Source organism: Thalia democratica, chromosome 1 (assembly GCF_965202585.1).
Source record: "Thalia democratica chromosome 1, ktThaDemo2.hap1.1, whole genome shotgun sequence".
Lineage (NCBI taxonomy): Eukaryota > Metazoa > Chordata > Thaliacea > Salpida > Salpidae > Thalia > Thalia democratica.
In genome coordinates this window covers 25,433,019-25,451,878 of record NC_139165.1, presented here as the reverse complement: position 1 = coordinate 25,451,878, position 18,860 = coordinate 25,433,019, and positions in this window count along the sequence as shown.

Below are 18,860 nucleotides of genomic sequence, written 5' to 3'. Positions count from 1 at the left end.
AAACTGCTGTGCAAATGATCTATAGCTAACTGGTGTGTTTTAAAACTTGGTTGCACAAAATGAAGAACAATATTTATTAGTTTTTTCATCTACCCATGTATTAAGGTTTGTAATTTTTTTTTTAATAATTAGTAGTTCGATAACTATCTTCTACAAAAAGTTACTTTAAAATCAAAAATTGGAGATATATTATAAGGTTATTTTTTAATACTTATAGCTAAACTTAAAACTCTTTGTCTTAACTTGTGTCAGTTGTGGTATTTGTGATAAGTTTCAATAAACACAACGTAATGTAACCGATTATTCTAAACAATATGGGCAAAAAGTTCTTGTACTAGTTAATAAATGGATTACTGATAATAAAACAAAAAACAAAACACGAAAAATTATGACAAAGAATAAATTTATTTAGTATGTGTTTTCATTTATTTTCGATTAAGAGCTAAACTTCTTGTCTGAATTTAATGACAGATGCAAGCGGTAAACTAAGGGTTTTTAGCACATTCTCAGAGATAAAATTCCTTAAAAGCACAAACACTTTAAAAAGTAAAAAAAAAGACCTTTTATTCCAACAACCATAACACTGATTACAAATCCGGCAGTTTAAGTGGCCATGTCTCTTACTTAATAACCTTATAACACGACACTTGCCATTTTTAGTGTCTTTCTACTTTGATTATCTATAACATTACAAAAAGTAATAAATAGTAATGAGTAATGAAGAATAAAGAGAAAAAATTACTTTAAATCGGTCAACAGAATTTCATTGACCAAAAAGTATAAATGTTTGCTAATAAATTACTAGTAGAAAATTTTAAACTGTGTTGTGATAGTTTAATATTTTTGTAAGTTTTAAAGCAACCAAAAAAATATAATATGTGTAAGTATACAACATACATTAACTACTGTTTATAAAACTACTTATCCTGTAGGCCTTTTAAAGCTTATCTTTATGCTACATAACAATATATTGAATGATGTTTTAAGTAAAATAAGATTACTATAAGTATGCTTTTTTTACTAAATATTTCAAAATTTCTAGTTCTACTACTCTTGGTTTTACATTTTAACATCACATACAAAAACAAAATATTTTATAATAAATTTATACTTATAACAAATAAACTTCTATTAACAATCTTTACACAAGTAAATGCTTTCAAAAAGTCTTGAAAGATTATTTTAAAGAATTTAAATATAAGTAAATTTATAGAAGTTTTATGGAACTTCGTTTTAAAAAGTTATGAACCATATTTATTAGGTTTTGATAATTTAGTTTATTTTCTAATTAGGGAAAAAATGTTAAAGCTATTTTTGAAATATTTAACTTATGCAACTTAAAACATAATTATCTTTAATTTTCATGTAGCTTTAATAGTTCAAGTATAATTAAAATTATACTGGCAGTGACATTTAAGTATAAATTTTATAAGTTTAATTTTCAATATGTACTTTAAACAGAACTGGCAAAAAAATATGGAATTAAAGTAAATTGAAAGGTCTGGAGTTTTGAATAAAATGTATCAAAAAACCTAGAACTTCAGAAACTTTTACATGTAAAATGATAAAATTTTAGTTTAATTTAAACTGTATATCGTGTTCAATAACTATTTTTATATCATTTAAAATTTTATTGTAAGAAAATTTCAAGGTAGCATCGAAGTATCTTTTTAATTCTATTTAGTCTATTTAAAGAAAGTTTTATATCTTAAATTACTACTTATACTAAAAATGGACAAAACAGCTTGTAATTTTAAAAATCTGGATTTTTTTTAAAACTTTGGCAGCCCTGTTTAAATATATTATAATTTATGTAAAATGAGTTTTTTAAAATAGATAATTGGAGGATTTCGGTATGAGATGGATATTTAAAACGCTGCCCCCTTATTGAACTTCTTATACATTTGATATTAATGCTTTTTGTTATGTATTTTCGACTGAGATATTAATTATATACTTATTAAAAGTAGTCTATTATTAATTTACCACCAAAACATTTTATAAACAGATCAAAAAAATTTTTGCACAGTTTAAAGAATTATGAGGTTATTTAATTTAACATACAATTATTAAACTTATTGAAAATAATGGTAGGTCTTTGTAAGTGTGTCCTAGTTGCAACAGTTTATTTTTGCAAAGTTTTGCAAAATTGTTTAACTTATACTTTTTAATGGCGTCATCAAAATACTGTGTAAGAAGTTTCCAGAACTATACAAGTAAAATAAAAGTTTAAAATAAGATATTTAGATCAAATTCAAAAGGATAGCAATAAAAAGTTTTAAAGCTGTGTTTAGTCTTGTCATACTTACCCTTTTTAAATTTAACATCTAAAATAGTATAAACAAGATTTAAAAGTCATTTTGTTTAAGTTTTAAGAAATTGAACAATTTTTTGAAAAATTATGTAAAAAGACTTTAAAGAAAAATTTACAAAAAAAATAGAAAAAACGTCACGTCGATATAAAACTGTACAATTTCTATAAATTTTGTATATAGACATTTAGAAATGGCTGAGTAAAAATATTTCACTAAAATTAAACTTGGTAAACATTACTTGAAAAATAAAATAACTATAAAGCATGTTAAACTTAACTTTTGTAATTAAATTAAAGATTTTCCAAATAATATTCAAAATACTAAATTAGCCTGTCTGTTTCAAAAAGTCTAGATTTGGGACAACCCTGTTAAACTCCAAAAACTATTAAGGAATATTAGAACTTTATCTAAAGTATTATAAAGGTAATGTTACAGTTTTTCAGCGAATAAATATTGAATAAAAACTCACGAGATCTCAGACGGTGTAAATCAAAGATTCTTTTAAAGTTTTGGATATCAAGTAATCTTCATTTTTAGGCTTACATATATTTACATTTTTTAAAATACTATAAAATTTTAATTCAAATTAGTTACAATACTAATTGAAACAAAAAAATTATATTACAAAATACGTTAAAGTAACTTATTTAACACAGTTTTATAAAAAGTTTTAAAGTTATTTTCTCACAAAACTTACTTCTAGTCGAATTTTATTAGGTTTTGAAATTAGTCAAATGTAAAAAATTACTTTTTTATAGTACTAATAAGCAATTTTATAAGTTTACAATCACACTATTTACGACTAGTCTCTTTAGTTTGTTTTGATATGTTAAGTAATGCCATTTATTCCTTTTTTGTTAGAAGTTAGTACAAGCTTTTGTAGCTGTAAAAACTAAGGAAAATGAGTTACTTAAAAATGAAGGTAGTTAAAGTAAGAAAGTCTACAACTATGGTCATTATATTAAATATCAAAATACAAAAAAAAACATTAAGCATATTCTAATACTTAACTAAAATTAGAATAAGAAAATGTGTATTTAAAATTTAAATAACAAAGTTATCAAGGATTGTAATAGTTTTTGAAGTAAAATAAAAACAGTCTAAATTCACAATTAAGTTGATTTATTATTATAAATATTATCAATTTTATCAGGTATCTGTTAATTGAAAATAAACCATGATAAAATTGTCATTAGAGTTAGATATCAGCTTAAGCAAGTTGGTAATTGCTTGTATTGGTTCTGCTGCATGTTATGGAATTGGTTGTTACATTTACAAGTTGAATGACTCCCCTGCTCTAGAAAGTGATAATAGTAAAGCAGAACTGCGAGATGAAAAGTATCCCGAAATTGAAAACATGAAGAGTGAAAAGGAAAACTTTTCTAAAATAACTGATACAAAAAACGAAAAAGTAAAGAAACTGTCTTTGGAAAAATCTGTATCGAATAACGACCATCAAAAACAAGTTTCAGAGCCCAAGATTAAACAAACAACAAAAGAAGAATTAAATGCTTCTACTGATTCACAATCCGATTGGAATAATAAAGATTTAGAGTTAAAGATTAAACAAATAACAAAAGAAGTAATGAATGCTTCTATTGGTTTAGAATACAAATGGAACGTTAAAGTTTCAGAGACCAATGTTGAACAAACTGCAAAAGATGAAATGAAAACTTCTAATAATTCACAACCCGATTTGAACGACACAAACCAAACTGAAGAAAACTTGAAACTCACTGAAAACGAAAAAGATCAACAAATTGTTGAACAAGATGAATCGAACCTCGTAATGGAACAATACAATTTATTTAACCAATTAAATTCGTACTTGGAAGACAATTCAAAATTTCTTGAGGCGAAACTTGATGAAATTGACTTTGAAAACATAATCACTACTGCCGATGTGGGCAATCTAAAATCAGCAGTTAAAGATTTGATTGAACAATTCAATAATAACATAGGAATATTCGACGACGACGTTATGAATCAGATCTTTTATGGAAGTTTGTGTCTAGTTTCCAGGAAGTAGTTGACAGCTTACTCACCGATATTTTAATCGCTACAGAAACACAACTGTCCAACAAAAATGAGAACAAACGCCGAAAGTTCTTTGCTAACAAAGGAAAGACGCTTGAGTACTTCAAAAATTATACCCATAGTGCTTTTATAGCTTTCAATCAGTTTCTAAACTTTATTGCGAAAATCCTACCTGCGTCAAAACCAACTAAAGATGATTTTATTAAACACATGTATGATTGGTCTGACAAATTTGAAGGTGCAATGGAAAAACTTCGAAATGCTCAAAACAGTTTAAATAATGCAAAAGAAAAAACCAGCACCAAATTGATGGCAGCTAAGTTAACAACGTTGTTAGATCAAACAGAGGATATTATTAAAAATTTTGGTTTCGGCTTACTTAAAGTTAAAAAGATCTGTGCTAACAACTAAAGAGTGGTAGTTTACACTTATTTTACACAGATTGATCCATGTTTGAAAGACTAAATTTTTTTTTTTATATAAGTTTTATTCAATTATTATTATGTTTTTATCTTTATACGAAGTTATCTCTGTTTTTGTTTTTTATGTCTAACAAACCGTCTGCCATCTACATCAAACTTTTATTTTCATATAAATATTTCTATTTCATTTCGTTCTATATAGAATTTTAAATTTTACTTACTTAATTATTTTTGACTTGCATTAAACTTTCAAAGTTGAAACCCAGTGGTCTTAATGTGTTTAGCTTATATTATATTAAAAATAAACATGCCATTTATTGAAATAATATAAATTTAAATATAAGTAATATACGTCTCTTTACTAATAACGAAAGGTTTCTTTCTTACTATCTTGTTCTGGACGATAAAGTTTAACTATATTCAATCAGTGTACGACTTAAAAACCAATAGTTACATAATTTAGATATTTGGACCAAGTATATGGAGCATGTACTGTCGTTCAACATATAATATTAGTAATATTACCGTTTTAAAGGTGTATAAAAGCATTTTCTTGTTGAAAGACTAGTTTTTAAAGTTTTAAAAAAGATATATATTTTAGAAAATGTGTAAGTTAGGAAAAGTGTACCTACTTTTAATAGCTTAAAATGACTGTTTTCTTTTTAAATTTACACACTGTGTTTTTATTTGTATAAAGTATTGTGTACAAACAAAATTTTAGTAGATAATTTAATTATTAAATAACTTAAATATTTTAGAAGTAATGGTATTTTTCCATAGATAATTGTTTACATTTTGGTATTGAACTTTTACATATGTTTCGTACATGAACAACTTATAGTTTTAAATAGTTTTATAAAGTACTAAAGTTTAATAAACATTGTAAAATCTATAATTATATTTTACTTTTGAGTTTAGTAACGTTTTTCTTATGTATTAAACAATTAGAAATAGTCTAAATAATTTTAATGATACAGTTTAAAATTAAACGTTTTCTAACGGGTACCTTAACGATTTTTTAAAGGGTGGTAATAATATTTGTTCTTTTGTTTAAATTTAAAGACAATTTTTTTTAATTAAAATATCTGTTAATAAAAATATAAGTTTAAAAAGCTTATTATGCTCTAGTAATTAATTGTACAAACTTTGATTAATAGTTTTAAATTAGCAGCACAACATGAACTTATAATACGTAAATTTGATTAGCTTTTAAACTTATTATAATTAAAAATAAAACTTAGTTGTAAATTAAAGCTGTTTTTCTTGGTATATAAAATAAATTAAATAAATTGATATTATTATTGTCTATTGAAAGATAAAAAAAGATCAAAAAGTTTGATCCAAGGATCCGATGTACAATAGAACCTTTCAGTTATCGAGTCGTACACCACATGCTTATAAAGTTTCTTACGAGCTATTACACATAGTTTTTTTTTTTATAAGTATTTTGTGCTAAAAGGTAAAATTATTTTACTTATAAACTTAACTTGAACAGTAAAAACAACTTTACATTTGAATAGTTAAATAAGCTGTTGTAAAAGTTTTTCTTTTAATTTGAAGAAGTGATTTTTACGATAACTGAACTTAACTTTTATAAATAAAAATATGAAGATAAGTACTGTAAAACTATGCTTTTAATAAAAAAGCATAATAATTTTAACAATAATGATATTAGCAACAACAAATTTCCTTCTTTTTTAATTTTTTTTTCATTTTTCGAATACTTTTCCAAGTCTAAAACTGTAATAATAGAAAGCAAGCAACAATTGAAAACATAAAAAAGAAAAAGTTTTTTTTTTTAATATTCTTGAAAACAAAATATTTTTTAACTTAATTTTGTTTGGAACAGTTATCTTAGCTTACTATTTAAATACTTTATTTTTTGTTAATGTTAAAACATCTATAACTATTTTTTTTACATTTGCATGCTAAAAAAAGTATTTTGAATTTAACTCAAATTGGAATCTAAAAGAATAATCTTAAAAAATAACCAGATATAAAATGCTAAATCTTAGACTAAACCAATGTTACTGTAACCAAACATATAAACTTTCAAAAAAAATATATTTATCTAAAAAAATAAAAATTTGGATACTAAATGACAAATACTATTAACTTCTTAAACGATAGTAATTAGACGAGTAGGAATGATCACTAATGACCTTGAGAATGACTATTTGAAATATGAATTCAAAGTTCATCCTGAAACTTTCCAAAATGACTTATATTTTGCAAACATAATGGTAGTTTAAACTCGTTAAACAAAAACCCATAACTTACTTTCTTGATAGTATAAAGGTTTATGACCTATTCCGCTGTTGAATCTTGGTAAAAAAAAATTGTTTCTGATCATTTACAATCATTACATAAACAAATGTTTTTAAGAATTCTTAAAAGTTTATTTTAAAGAATTTAAGGTAAAAGCAAATATCTTAGAAATTTTAAAGAACTTGACTTAAAAGTTTTGAATTTTATTCATTAAGTTTTGATAAATTAGTTTGCTTTTTAATTTACATAAAATTTTTACAATAGTTATTTTTAAATTATTTAAATCATGCAACTTAAAACATAATTATTTTTAATTAACGTTTAACTTCAATAATTGAAATATAATTTAGTTTATACTGACAGTGTATTTTAGTACAAACTTTGTAAGTTAATTTTCAATATGTAATTAAAACAGAGTTGTCAAAACAATTTTTAATTAAATTCTTGAAAAAACCTAAAACTTTAAGAAGCTTTTACATTTAAAACAACAAAACTTTGGTTAAAAATCAATATATCAAATTAACAATTAATTATTTATCATTTAAAACTTTATTAAAAAAACTTTCAAAGAAGTTTTACAATATTTTTATTTTATTTTTAGTCTATTTAAAACAGTTTTAAATCTTAAAATACTACTTATAATAAAGATAAACTTGTAATTTCAAAAAACTTTTTTTTTTAATTTTTGGCAGCCCTGTTTAAATGTATTGTAGTTTAATTATAAGGAGTTTTGTAGATATAGTTAGTTGTTGGATTTCGGTTTGGGATATTTAAAATAATGCTCCCCTTTTAATCTTCTTAGACACATATTATTAAAGCTTTTTTGTTATGTGTTTTCGATTGAGACACTCATTATTTACTTTTTAAAAGTATACTTTTACTAATTAACCAGCAAAATAAATGTATAAATAAATTAAAAAAAAGCTAAAAGTTTGCAGAGTTTTAAGTTGAGGTTATTAACTTTAACACAACATTAATTAGTTATTGTAACTATGCATTTTAAAATGACCGAATAAAAATATTTCACTAAAATTAATTCTTGTATGTATATCTTGAAAACTAAAAATAGCCATAAAGCATGTCAAACTTTTTTTTTAATTAAACTAAATTTAAATTACAACATTTTACGTATTATTTTGTACTAAAATTTAAAATAAAAAATTCTTAATTAGATATTATATAGTAAGGTTATATACAACAAGCCCTAAAAAATTAGCTAACATTTTTCAAATAGTATTTATAATACTAAATTAACCTAATTGCTTTAAAAAGTTTAGATTTGGGACAACCCTGTTAAACTTCAAAAACAGTTTAGGAATATTAAAACTTTATTTAAAGTATTACAAACACAAAGGTAAGGTTACAGTTTTTTTAGCAAAATATATTACGATTGAATAAAAACTCACGCGAGCTCAGACGGTATAAATCAAAATTACTTAAAAAATATCGATACCAAGTCATCATAATTTTTAGGCTAACATATACTTACTCTTTTAAAAAAGTTAAAAGTTTTAATTCAAAATAGTTTTCAATATTAGTTAAAATAGAAAAGATACATGTTATTAAAAAAGTTTAAGTAACTTATTCCACAAAGTTTATTAAAAGTTTTAAAATTAGTTTCTCAAAAACTTTATTACTAGGCGAACTTTAGTAGGTTTTAAATTAAGTCAACTGAAAAAATTTACTTTGTTACAGTACTTTAAAGCAATTTTATAAGCTGTAAGTAAGCATTTACAATCACTCTATTTATGACTCGTTTTTTTTTGTTTTAATATTCAAAGTAAAGCCATTCATATTTTTTTTCTTTAGCTTAGTAAGTACAAGCTTTTGTAGCTGTAAAAACTAAGGAAAATGAGTTACTTAAAATTTGATAGTTAAAGTGAGAAAGTCTACAACTATGGTCATTATTCTAAACATCAAAATACAAAAATAAACATTAAGCATATTCTAACATTTAATTAACAGTAGAATAAGCGAATGTGTCTCTAAACTTTTAACAAAGTTTAAAATGGTTGTAATAATTGTTAGAACAAAATCTGGACGAGATGAATTTATCAAAGAAAATTTTAATACTTAAAATCTGTCTAAATTCCCAATTGAGTTGATTTATTATTATAGTATTATTAATTTTATTAGGTATTTGTTTATTGCAAATAAGTTATGATAAAGTTGTCATTAAAGATTGATGTTAGCTTAAGCAAGTTGGTAATTGATTTTATTGGTTCTGCTGCATGTTATGGAATTGGTTGTTATATTTCCAACTTGAATGATTCCCATGCTCTAGAAAGTGATAAAAGTAAAACTGAAGTTCATGATAAAAATTTACCTGAAACTGAAGATAAGAAGAAAGAAAAGGAAAATTGTTGTAAAATAACTGATACAAAAAACGAAGAAGTAAAGAAATTGTCATTGGAAAAATCTGTATCGAATAACGACCATCAAAAACAAGTTTCAGAGTCCAAGATTGAACGAACAACAAAAGAAGAAATAAATACTTCAAAAGATTCACAATCTGTTTTGAACGATAAAGTTTCAGAGTCAAATACTGAACAAATAACAAAAGAAGAAATGAAAACTTCCAATGGTTCACAATACAAGTTTAACGATAAAGCTTCAGATATTAAAATTGAACAGACGGAAAAAGATGAAATGAATGCTTCTAGTAAGTTACAAAACAAATTGAACGATAAGGTTTCCAAGACCAATATTGAACAAACAGAAAAAGATGAAATGAAAACTTCTAACAACTTACAACCCGATTTGAACGCTACAAACCAAACTGATGTGAACTTGGAGTTTAATGAAAACGAAAATGTGTTAGTCACAAAAATTGAACAGACAACAAAAGACGCGATGATCGTTTCTAATAATTCACAATCGGAATGGCATAACAGAAACGGAACTGAGTTTGCAAACCAAACGAATAAAAAATTGAAACTCACTGAAAACGAAAAAGATCAACAAATTGTTGAACAAGATGAATCGAACCTCGTAATGCAACAGTACAATTTGTTTAGCCAATTAAGTTCGTACTTGGAATACAATTCAAAATTTCTTGAAGCGAAACTTGATGAAATTGACTTTGAAAACATAAACACATTTGTCGATGTGGGGAATTTGAAATCAGCAGTTTGCGATTTTGGTGATCAATTTAAATATAACAACAATTTTGTCGTTGATGACGGTTTTGCTGGAACGAATTTGTTGAAAAGGTTTGCTGCTAGTTTCCAGGAAACAGTGGACGCTTTACTGGATGACATCATTGACGCCACAGAAACACCGTTGTCCAATAAAAATAAGAAGAAACGCAGAAATTTTTTTGTCAATAAAAGAACAATGCTTGAATATTACAAAAATTTTACACAAAGTGTTTTAACAGCGTTCAAAAGCATTTTAAATTTTATTGAAAAATTCTTACCATCATCAAAACCGTCTAAAAAAGAAATCATTAAGTACGTAATAGAATGGAATGATAATTATGAAGATTATAGTGATGAGGTTAAAAAAGCAAAATTTAGTATAGATAAAGTAAAAGAGATGATAAGCACTAAACTGAAGGCAAATATGCTAACTAAGTTGGCAGAACATACTGATGATATTTTTGGATATTTTAAGTCTGACTTTAAAATTTGTGTTTAAGACTTAAAGGTGTATAAATATGAAGATAATTGTATAGAATGTGTGAAACCATGTTTAATTACTTAACTTCTTAGTTTTTTATAAGTTTTAGTCAGTACCAATTACTTTGTTATCTTTAAATGAAATTGTGCTTGTTTTGTTACACTTGTTTAATAAACCATCTATCAACATCAGTTCATTAATTATAAATTGTTGTATCTATTAATTAAATAATATTATGTTATCAATTTCAATTTATATTTCAAATATAAATTTTAATACTCTTGAAAAAATTATAAAAAAATCTATATTTATTAGACTAAGTTTCATAAGTAAACTGCCGATTAATTAAGTTTTTAGACAAATGTTTTCATAAACATCAATTTATTTTCCATTACTCATAGAAAATGCCATGGTGCTAAAAAATTTTTGTTTAAACCTATGAATAAAGTTTCATTAGAAAAAACACTTAAAAAATTATCGATGTCTAATACTATCGAATAATAAAACAAGTAAAAGCGCTTCTATTTATAATACAGTTAGGTCCAATTAGTTGCCAATAAGTAAGCTTTAATAAATACACTTAAATCTCGAATGTTTTTAAATAGACCTGTAACAAGATACAAACTTAATTGTAATCTTAAAACTATTTAATTCGTGTAGACTAAATGTGCAGCGAATTCTCATAATACATCAGAAAACAAAGTTTTTGCGAAGCCACAGAATTCTAATAAAAATCATTGTTTTCAAATTTTGTCAAAACTAAAGTTTTTGTTCATTTTTAGATAAAGGTTTTAACAAGTTTAACCAAATAAGGCCATAATTATAAGCTTACAATAGATAGTATGGAGTTGACGATAAAAATAAAAACAGATCTCAGGCGTGATTTATGGTAGTTTTTTGAGAAATCTTTTCAAAGAGGGCCAAAGCTTTTTTTGATTATTTAAATGTGTCATATGAAAAAAAGATTGAAAAACCGTGGTAAAAAAAAGCAAAAAAGTTATTTGATAAGTAAAGTTTCATTTTAATATTAACATTACTATTAGCTTTAGTTAAGAAACAAAGCATACAACGAACAGTTTGAAAGTATAACTGAAATTGTTATTATATTGCATAACATTTTTCCTACAACTACTTAAGCGTTCCATTTCATGTCACCAACACCAAAAGTTTTTTCGTCGTTTAGAGTTGTTAAGTTAGTTAGTTCATGAATAAACAAAAACAAATCTACATTAAGAAGCCAATAAAGGATAGAAGAACTGAGTTTATAGCTTTTTAACTGATGTTATGTTTTTGAACAAAAAAAATTACCAAAATTCCTAGTTTAAAGTAGCTAATTCTACAGTTTCAATACGGCAGATAAAAAGTATTCTTATACATTTTAAGTACAAAACAAATTTTACTTTTGAATGTTTAACAGCAATCATTTTGTTTCAAAATACAGTTTTTATATTGTTAATGTAGTTACTGATAACACTTAATTGTGTTGTAAGCCTTTTTTTAAAGTTTTCGAAGTTAGAATATACAATTATTAAACTAGTAAGTGATTTCACTTTTAAACTATTTCGAATAAAAAAATAGCAGATACATTGTTTAACTTTAAGATTAAGGCAATAAAACTAATGCGTTTATAGACCTATATAATATTTGTAGTTTTAAATTTCACCTCGTAATTTAACATAAATACTTGGTTGAACACTCAACAAAATATGATAATATCATAAAGACTTAAACTATAATACAGAATATGTAAGGTAAAATAACCTAGTTTGTAGAAGTAATTTATCCGGAGTTTTTATTTAAAGCAATAAACTAACATTTCAATAAAAGTTTTATATGCATCGTTTGCAATTGACTAAAAATTTAGTAGAAAAAAGACTATTGTTGTCTTCTATAATAACTACAGTAGACAATATAAAGAAAAGATTTTAAAAAGTAGTATTTTATATTTGATAAAATAAGCATTCATAAAATACTAGTCATCACTTGTTAGGTACTTCAGAGTCTTATACTATAATAAAATATCTTGGGTGGCATGGTTTTGGTACTTGGTTTAACTAAAAAATTAAACCCTAAGTCACTCATTTTAAAAAGGTATAATAAACTCAGTTCTAGAATCTTTATTTATTAGAGCTCGCGAGCCGAAAATATGCAAACAAATAGATTTTTACTATTTACATTTTTATTGTATTATATTGTTATCTATTTACATTTTCGTGTTTTCAGTATTATTGTTGTCGCTTTTTATCTCATTTTGTAATGTACTTTTAATTTAAGTTAATTTCAACTATCATTTCTACTGTCTTAAATTTTTTTGTTTTAACAATTAGTCTTATAAATGACTTAAAGTTAGCAAAGTATAGATTAACTCTTATTTAAACCTTTTAAACAGACTTTTATACTTTATGACGTAACTATTAATAGCTAAATTTTTCAAATTCATTTTATATAACTTAATTTACACTATATTATAATCAGTTTTTAGCAAGATTATTCTGATGAAGCGTTAAATGAAATTAATTAATAAACCAAATTAAAATGAGTGACTTTTGTTTATATTTTTTAGTTAATAAAATATCTACAAAACATGTATAATTGTTTATATTTATAGCACTAATTTTATATATGTAAAACTTAGTGTTCCAATAATAAAGTTTACAAGGCTAAAGATTTTAAATTCAACATTTTATTTCTTCAACTTTTATAAAATTTACAAGTTTTTTTTGATTTTTTTTTTTTTGATTTCACTTAAAAAGTTGATAAAAAAGTATCAATCAACAACAAACCTGCGATTTTAGTTATTAAAATTTTTATTTCTATTGTTGCATTTGGGATGGTAGAAAATCCTTAAAAAAAACATTTGATTTTCTTAAATTGGAATGTTAAACACATTTGTAAAGCACTGCCTATTCCAAACATATAGTAACAAATTATTACATATAAATACTTTTGAAGATAAAGCGTCTAAATAAACTATTATAAAATATTTTAGCTACAGTCATTCTTGAAATTTATGCTGGTCTTCTTATTAGAAATCAATTAATTTCAAAAAACTAATGTTAAATCAGTTTAATAATAGTTACTAAAATCTTTTTTAAGTTTTCTCAAATTAAAAAGTGCTTTTAAAGATTGTTATAAAATATTATTAATTAAAATTAAAGCAATAGTTGTTAAAACTGGTACAATTAACACCATATCAAAATTCACATAATTTTTTTTTTGTTTTTTATTATTGTTTAATATACCACTGCTATCCCTTACCCTTGGTTGGTAAGCAGTTCTCGGTAATTTTATAAGGTATAAGTACTGAGTTTACAGTCACACTATTTATGACTAGTCTGTTTTGTTTGTTTCAATATTCTAAGTAAATCATTCTTTTTTTTCTTACTTAGTAAGTACAAGCTTTTGTAGCTGTAAAAACTAAGGAAAATGAGTTATTTTAAAATGAAGGTAGTAAAGTGAGAAAGTCTACAACTATGGTCATTATTTTAAACATAAAACTACAAAAATAAACATTATGCAAATTCATTAATTAGCAGTCGAATAAGAAAATGTGTCTCTAAACTTTTAACGAAGTTATTATTAAGGATTAAAATAATTTTTGAACAAAACTTTGACTAGATGGATTTATCAAGAAAGATTTTATTAGTTAAAAACAGTCTAAGTTTAAAATTGAGTTGATTTATTATAAGTATTATCAATTTATCAGGTATCTGTTAATTGCAAACAAATTATGATAAAGTTATCATTAAAGTTTGATATCAGCTTCAACAACTTGGTAATTGCTTGTATTGGTTCTGCTGCATGTTATAAAATTGGCTGTTATATTTACAACTTGAATGACTCCCATGCTCTAGAATGTGATAAAAATAAAACAGATGTTCATGATAAAAATTTACCTGAAGCTGAAGATAAGAAGAAAGAAAAGGAAAACTTTTCTAAAATAACTGATACAAAAAACGAAGAAGTAAAGAAATTGTCTTTGGAAAAATCTGTATCGAATAACGACCATCAAAAACAAGTTTCAGAATCCAAGATTAAACAAACAACGAAAGAAAAAAAAATACTTCAAAAGATTCACAATCTGATTTAACTGATAATGTTTCAGAATCAATAGAAGAAATAAATGCTTTTACCGATTCACAATCCGATTTAAACGAAAAAGTTCCAGAGACCAAGATTAAACAAACAACGGAAGAAGAAATAAATGCTTCTACTGAATCACAATCTGATTTGAACGATAACGTTTCAGAGACCAAGACTGAACAAATAACAAAAGAAGAAATAAAAACTTCCAATGATTTACAATACAAGTTTAACGATAAAGCTTCAGATATTGAAATTGAACAGACAGAAAAAAATAAAATGAAAACTTCTAACAAATTACAAAACAAATTGAACGATAAAGTTTCCAAGACCAATATTGAACAAACAAAAAAAGATGAAATGGAAACTTCTAACAACTTACAACCCGATTTGAACGATACCAACCAAACTGATGAGAACTTGGAGTTTAATGAAAACGAAAATTTGTTAGTCACAAAGATTGAAGTGACAACAAAAGACGCGATGATCGTTTCTAATAATTCACAGTCGGAATGGCACGATAGAAATAGAATTGAGGTTGCGAGCCAAGCTGATGAAAAATTTAAACTCACTGAAAACGAAAACGATCAACAAATAGTTGAATCGAACCTCGTAATGGAACAACACAATTTATTTAACCAGTTAAATTCGTACTTGGAATACAATTCAAAATTTCTTGAGACGAAACTTGATGAAATTGACTTTGAAAACGTAATCACTACTGCCGATGTAGGCAATCTAAGATTAGCAGTTGAAAATTTGATTGATCATTTCAATAATAACATAGGAATATTCGACGACGACGTTTCTGAATCAGATCTTTTGTGGAATTTTGTGTCTAGTTTCCAGGAAGTAGTTGACAGCTTACTCAACGATATTTTAATCGCTACAGAAACACAGATGTCAAATAAAAATGAGAACAAACGCCGAAAGTTCTTTGCTAACAAAGGAAAGACGCTTGAGTATTTCAAAAATTATACACGTAGTGTTTTTATAGCTTTCAATCAGTTTCTAAACTTTATTGCGAAAATCCTACCTGCGTCAAAACCAACTAAAGATGATTTTATAAAACGCATGCATGATTGGTCTCACAAATTTGAAGGTGCAATGGAAAAACTTCGAAATGCTCAAAACAGTTTAAATCAGGGTTTCCCAAAGTGGGCGATATCGCCCCCCTGGGGGCGATTTTAGTAATTTGGGGGGCGATAATTAGTAAGGGGGCGAAAGGGTGGGCGATAACTAGTAAGGGGGCGAAAAAGGGGCGATTTTAAATTTTTGGGCTGTCATGAGATTTTTACTTTTTTTCTTGCTATTTTACTAATTTTAGCTTGCTCTAAATTTTATGACCCTGAGGTAAAACTTAAAAAAAAATGTTTATTTTATTAATGTAAAAAGTATAAAAAAATCAAGTGTTTTTGACTCCTACTTTCAAGTAAATACTATATTTTCATTCATATATTTCCTTGTTTAACAAATACATATATCATAGATGATTGAAATCCCTGTAATTATTTTATAACCTGAGATATATGTTATTTGGGATCATAAATGGTTTGTAAAAATCTATGTTATCTTTATTAACTATCACCTCATGATATTTCCAGTTGTTTTTTGAAAAGTCACAAAGTTAGACTAAGAAATAAAACTATACAGGGTTGCTAGTTTACCTAGAATCCTTGAAAAACCTGGAACTTGACAAGTTCGGCAAAAAAAAAACCTGGAAAAAATCTGGAATTTTTAACGATTTTAACGTATTAAGTAGTAAATTTAGATCTGACACAAAAAAGCTATCATATAGATAAAAATATGGATCCCTTCGAGGCAGATACTTTTGAAATAAACGACATACAGGAAACCTTCTCAGACTTATATACTGACCTTAAACTTAAATTAAATTCTTCCAAACAAAGATATGAAAGCTTTTGGACTTAACAAAAACTAAGGCAAAAGTATCCAATCATTTAAAAGGAATTTAGATTGTTGTTTATAGCTTTTCTTTCTAGCTATGTTGTTGAGAAAGCTTTCAGTTCAGTTATTAACATCTTAAGCAAAAGATCTAATCTAGATATTTATAAAAGAAGGTGACTTAAGGCTCTAATTTACTGATTAAGAATCAGATTAGAAAAACCATGAACCTCATCCTTCACATTATATTAGACTTCAGTAGAAGACATTATTATATGAAAGTTTTTTAATTTAATTTGATCTTTTGAAAACTTCTTATTTAACCTGGTTTGTATTGTATTTAAGTAGTTTTTTATAATAACAACTTTATTAAGCTATTTATTCTACAACAGGTTTGCATAATGCCTAATAAATATTAATTACGGTGGAATTCCTCTTGAGTTCGCACTTTTTACCCGAATAAAAAAGCAAATTTATATTTTCTTATATATAACTAAAGTAAAGTCTATTACTAACCAAATATTAACAAAACAAAAAATATATATAGTATTTGTTAGCTTATATAGATCTGTTTTATTTTAATGAAAGTTTGTTTTATGTTTTAGTGGATATCATGTTTATTCATAACATTATTGCATATAACATATTGAAATTTGTCATTTTGTAAAAAAAAATATGGTAATAATTCTTTTAGTTTGCACTTTTTAGTTTTTTTCAAAGTGCGAACTTAAGCGGAAGTCTACTATGTTTTTTAAATGGTTTATGTTTTAAAGTTGTTAACAGTTTTATTTTGACCTGGTTAATTTTGTAGTTTATATTCGTCGTTTTACATTACATTTTAAAAGTTTTTATAGCATAGTGATAAAATTAAAATATTTGTTTGAAAGACCTTTATTTGACGGGCTTTTGTTATTACTTGTTTAATCTGCATATAACTTATATAACTATATACCTATTATCTGATTGTAAAATTTTGATAACTATTAAAGTTTTAAATTCTAATATGAATTTTTTGGTTTTAAAAGAGTATAAATTTGAGGTCTCTATTTTAAATGACTTCTACTCTTTCATTTAATAGTTTTTTAAACTTAATTTTATTTTCTAACTTGATTTATTATTGTTAAAAAAATTATTATTATATAAGAAGTTTTAGACTATTAATACAACTGTTTTTGGTTTTTTCTTAATTCAATAATATTAGCAATTAGAATATACTTAGTTTATTTTAATACTTCAACACTAGCTTTTAGTTTTCAACTATTTTCCTCTGTTAAATTATTATGGGCTAATAGCTAGAAAAAAAAATTTTACAGAATTAAATAAGCCATCAAAAAGACTGCTACAGTTACAAAACAAAATTTTATCCTAGTTAAAAGTTTTTTTAATTGATTACTTTCTGTTAACAGAATTAAGTGTAAAACATTGGGTTTTTTTTTTGAATTTAAATAAAGAAAAAAAATTGTTAGAATTAAGGTTTAGTTCCCTAAAGATTATTCCAAGTCAAATACTATTTCATGGTATTCTACTACAAAACAAATAGTTTAAAAAGTTTAAAATTATTTTTTTTATTTTTACAACTAACTTGCTTACAATATATCTTAGTATAGAAATTAATAAATTTACTGCATTAACTTGATGAAACCACGTTTCATGTGAGATAATCAACCAGTCGGTCAATTCCTCAAACTAGATCAGAAATTAATTTTTAATTTTTATTTTATTATGTGTATAATAAACTGGTCATTTTTTTAGTTTTTTTAATCTCTGGTATAGCTATTTTAGAATATGCCTATTTTTAGAATAATTTAAGTATTTTGTGCGGCTTAAATAAGTTACTTAGTATTAACTTCTAAATGTCCGAAATTTGTTATATGAGATATTATTATAATTTCAGGTTTCAGTTAAGATTTCAGATAGGTAACGTAAGGCTCAGATCCAGTCGAATTTCGACCCGCTAAGTAAATTGAAAACTACTTGTGCATAATAAATAAAATTTAGTTTTTTGATACTTAATATTTTTAAATACGCTTTCATTTCGTTTTCAGTTCACAATAATATTTCCTAGATCACAATAATAGTACACGAGTTTATTACAATTTTGCTCGAGTTTTTTAATTTTCTTATTTGTTATTTTTTTTAAATTATGCAGCTTGCAATTACATTTTTTTAACGAGTTGAAACTAGAAAAGATTTTTTAGTAAATATGAAT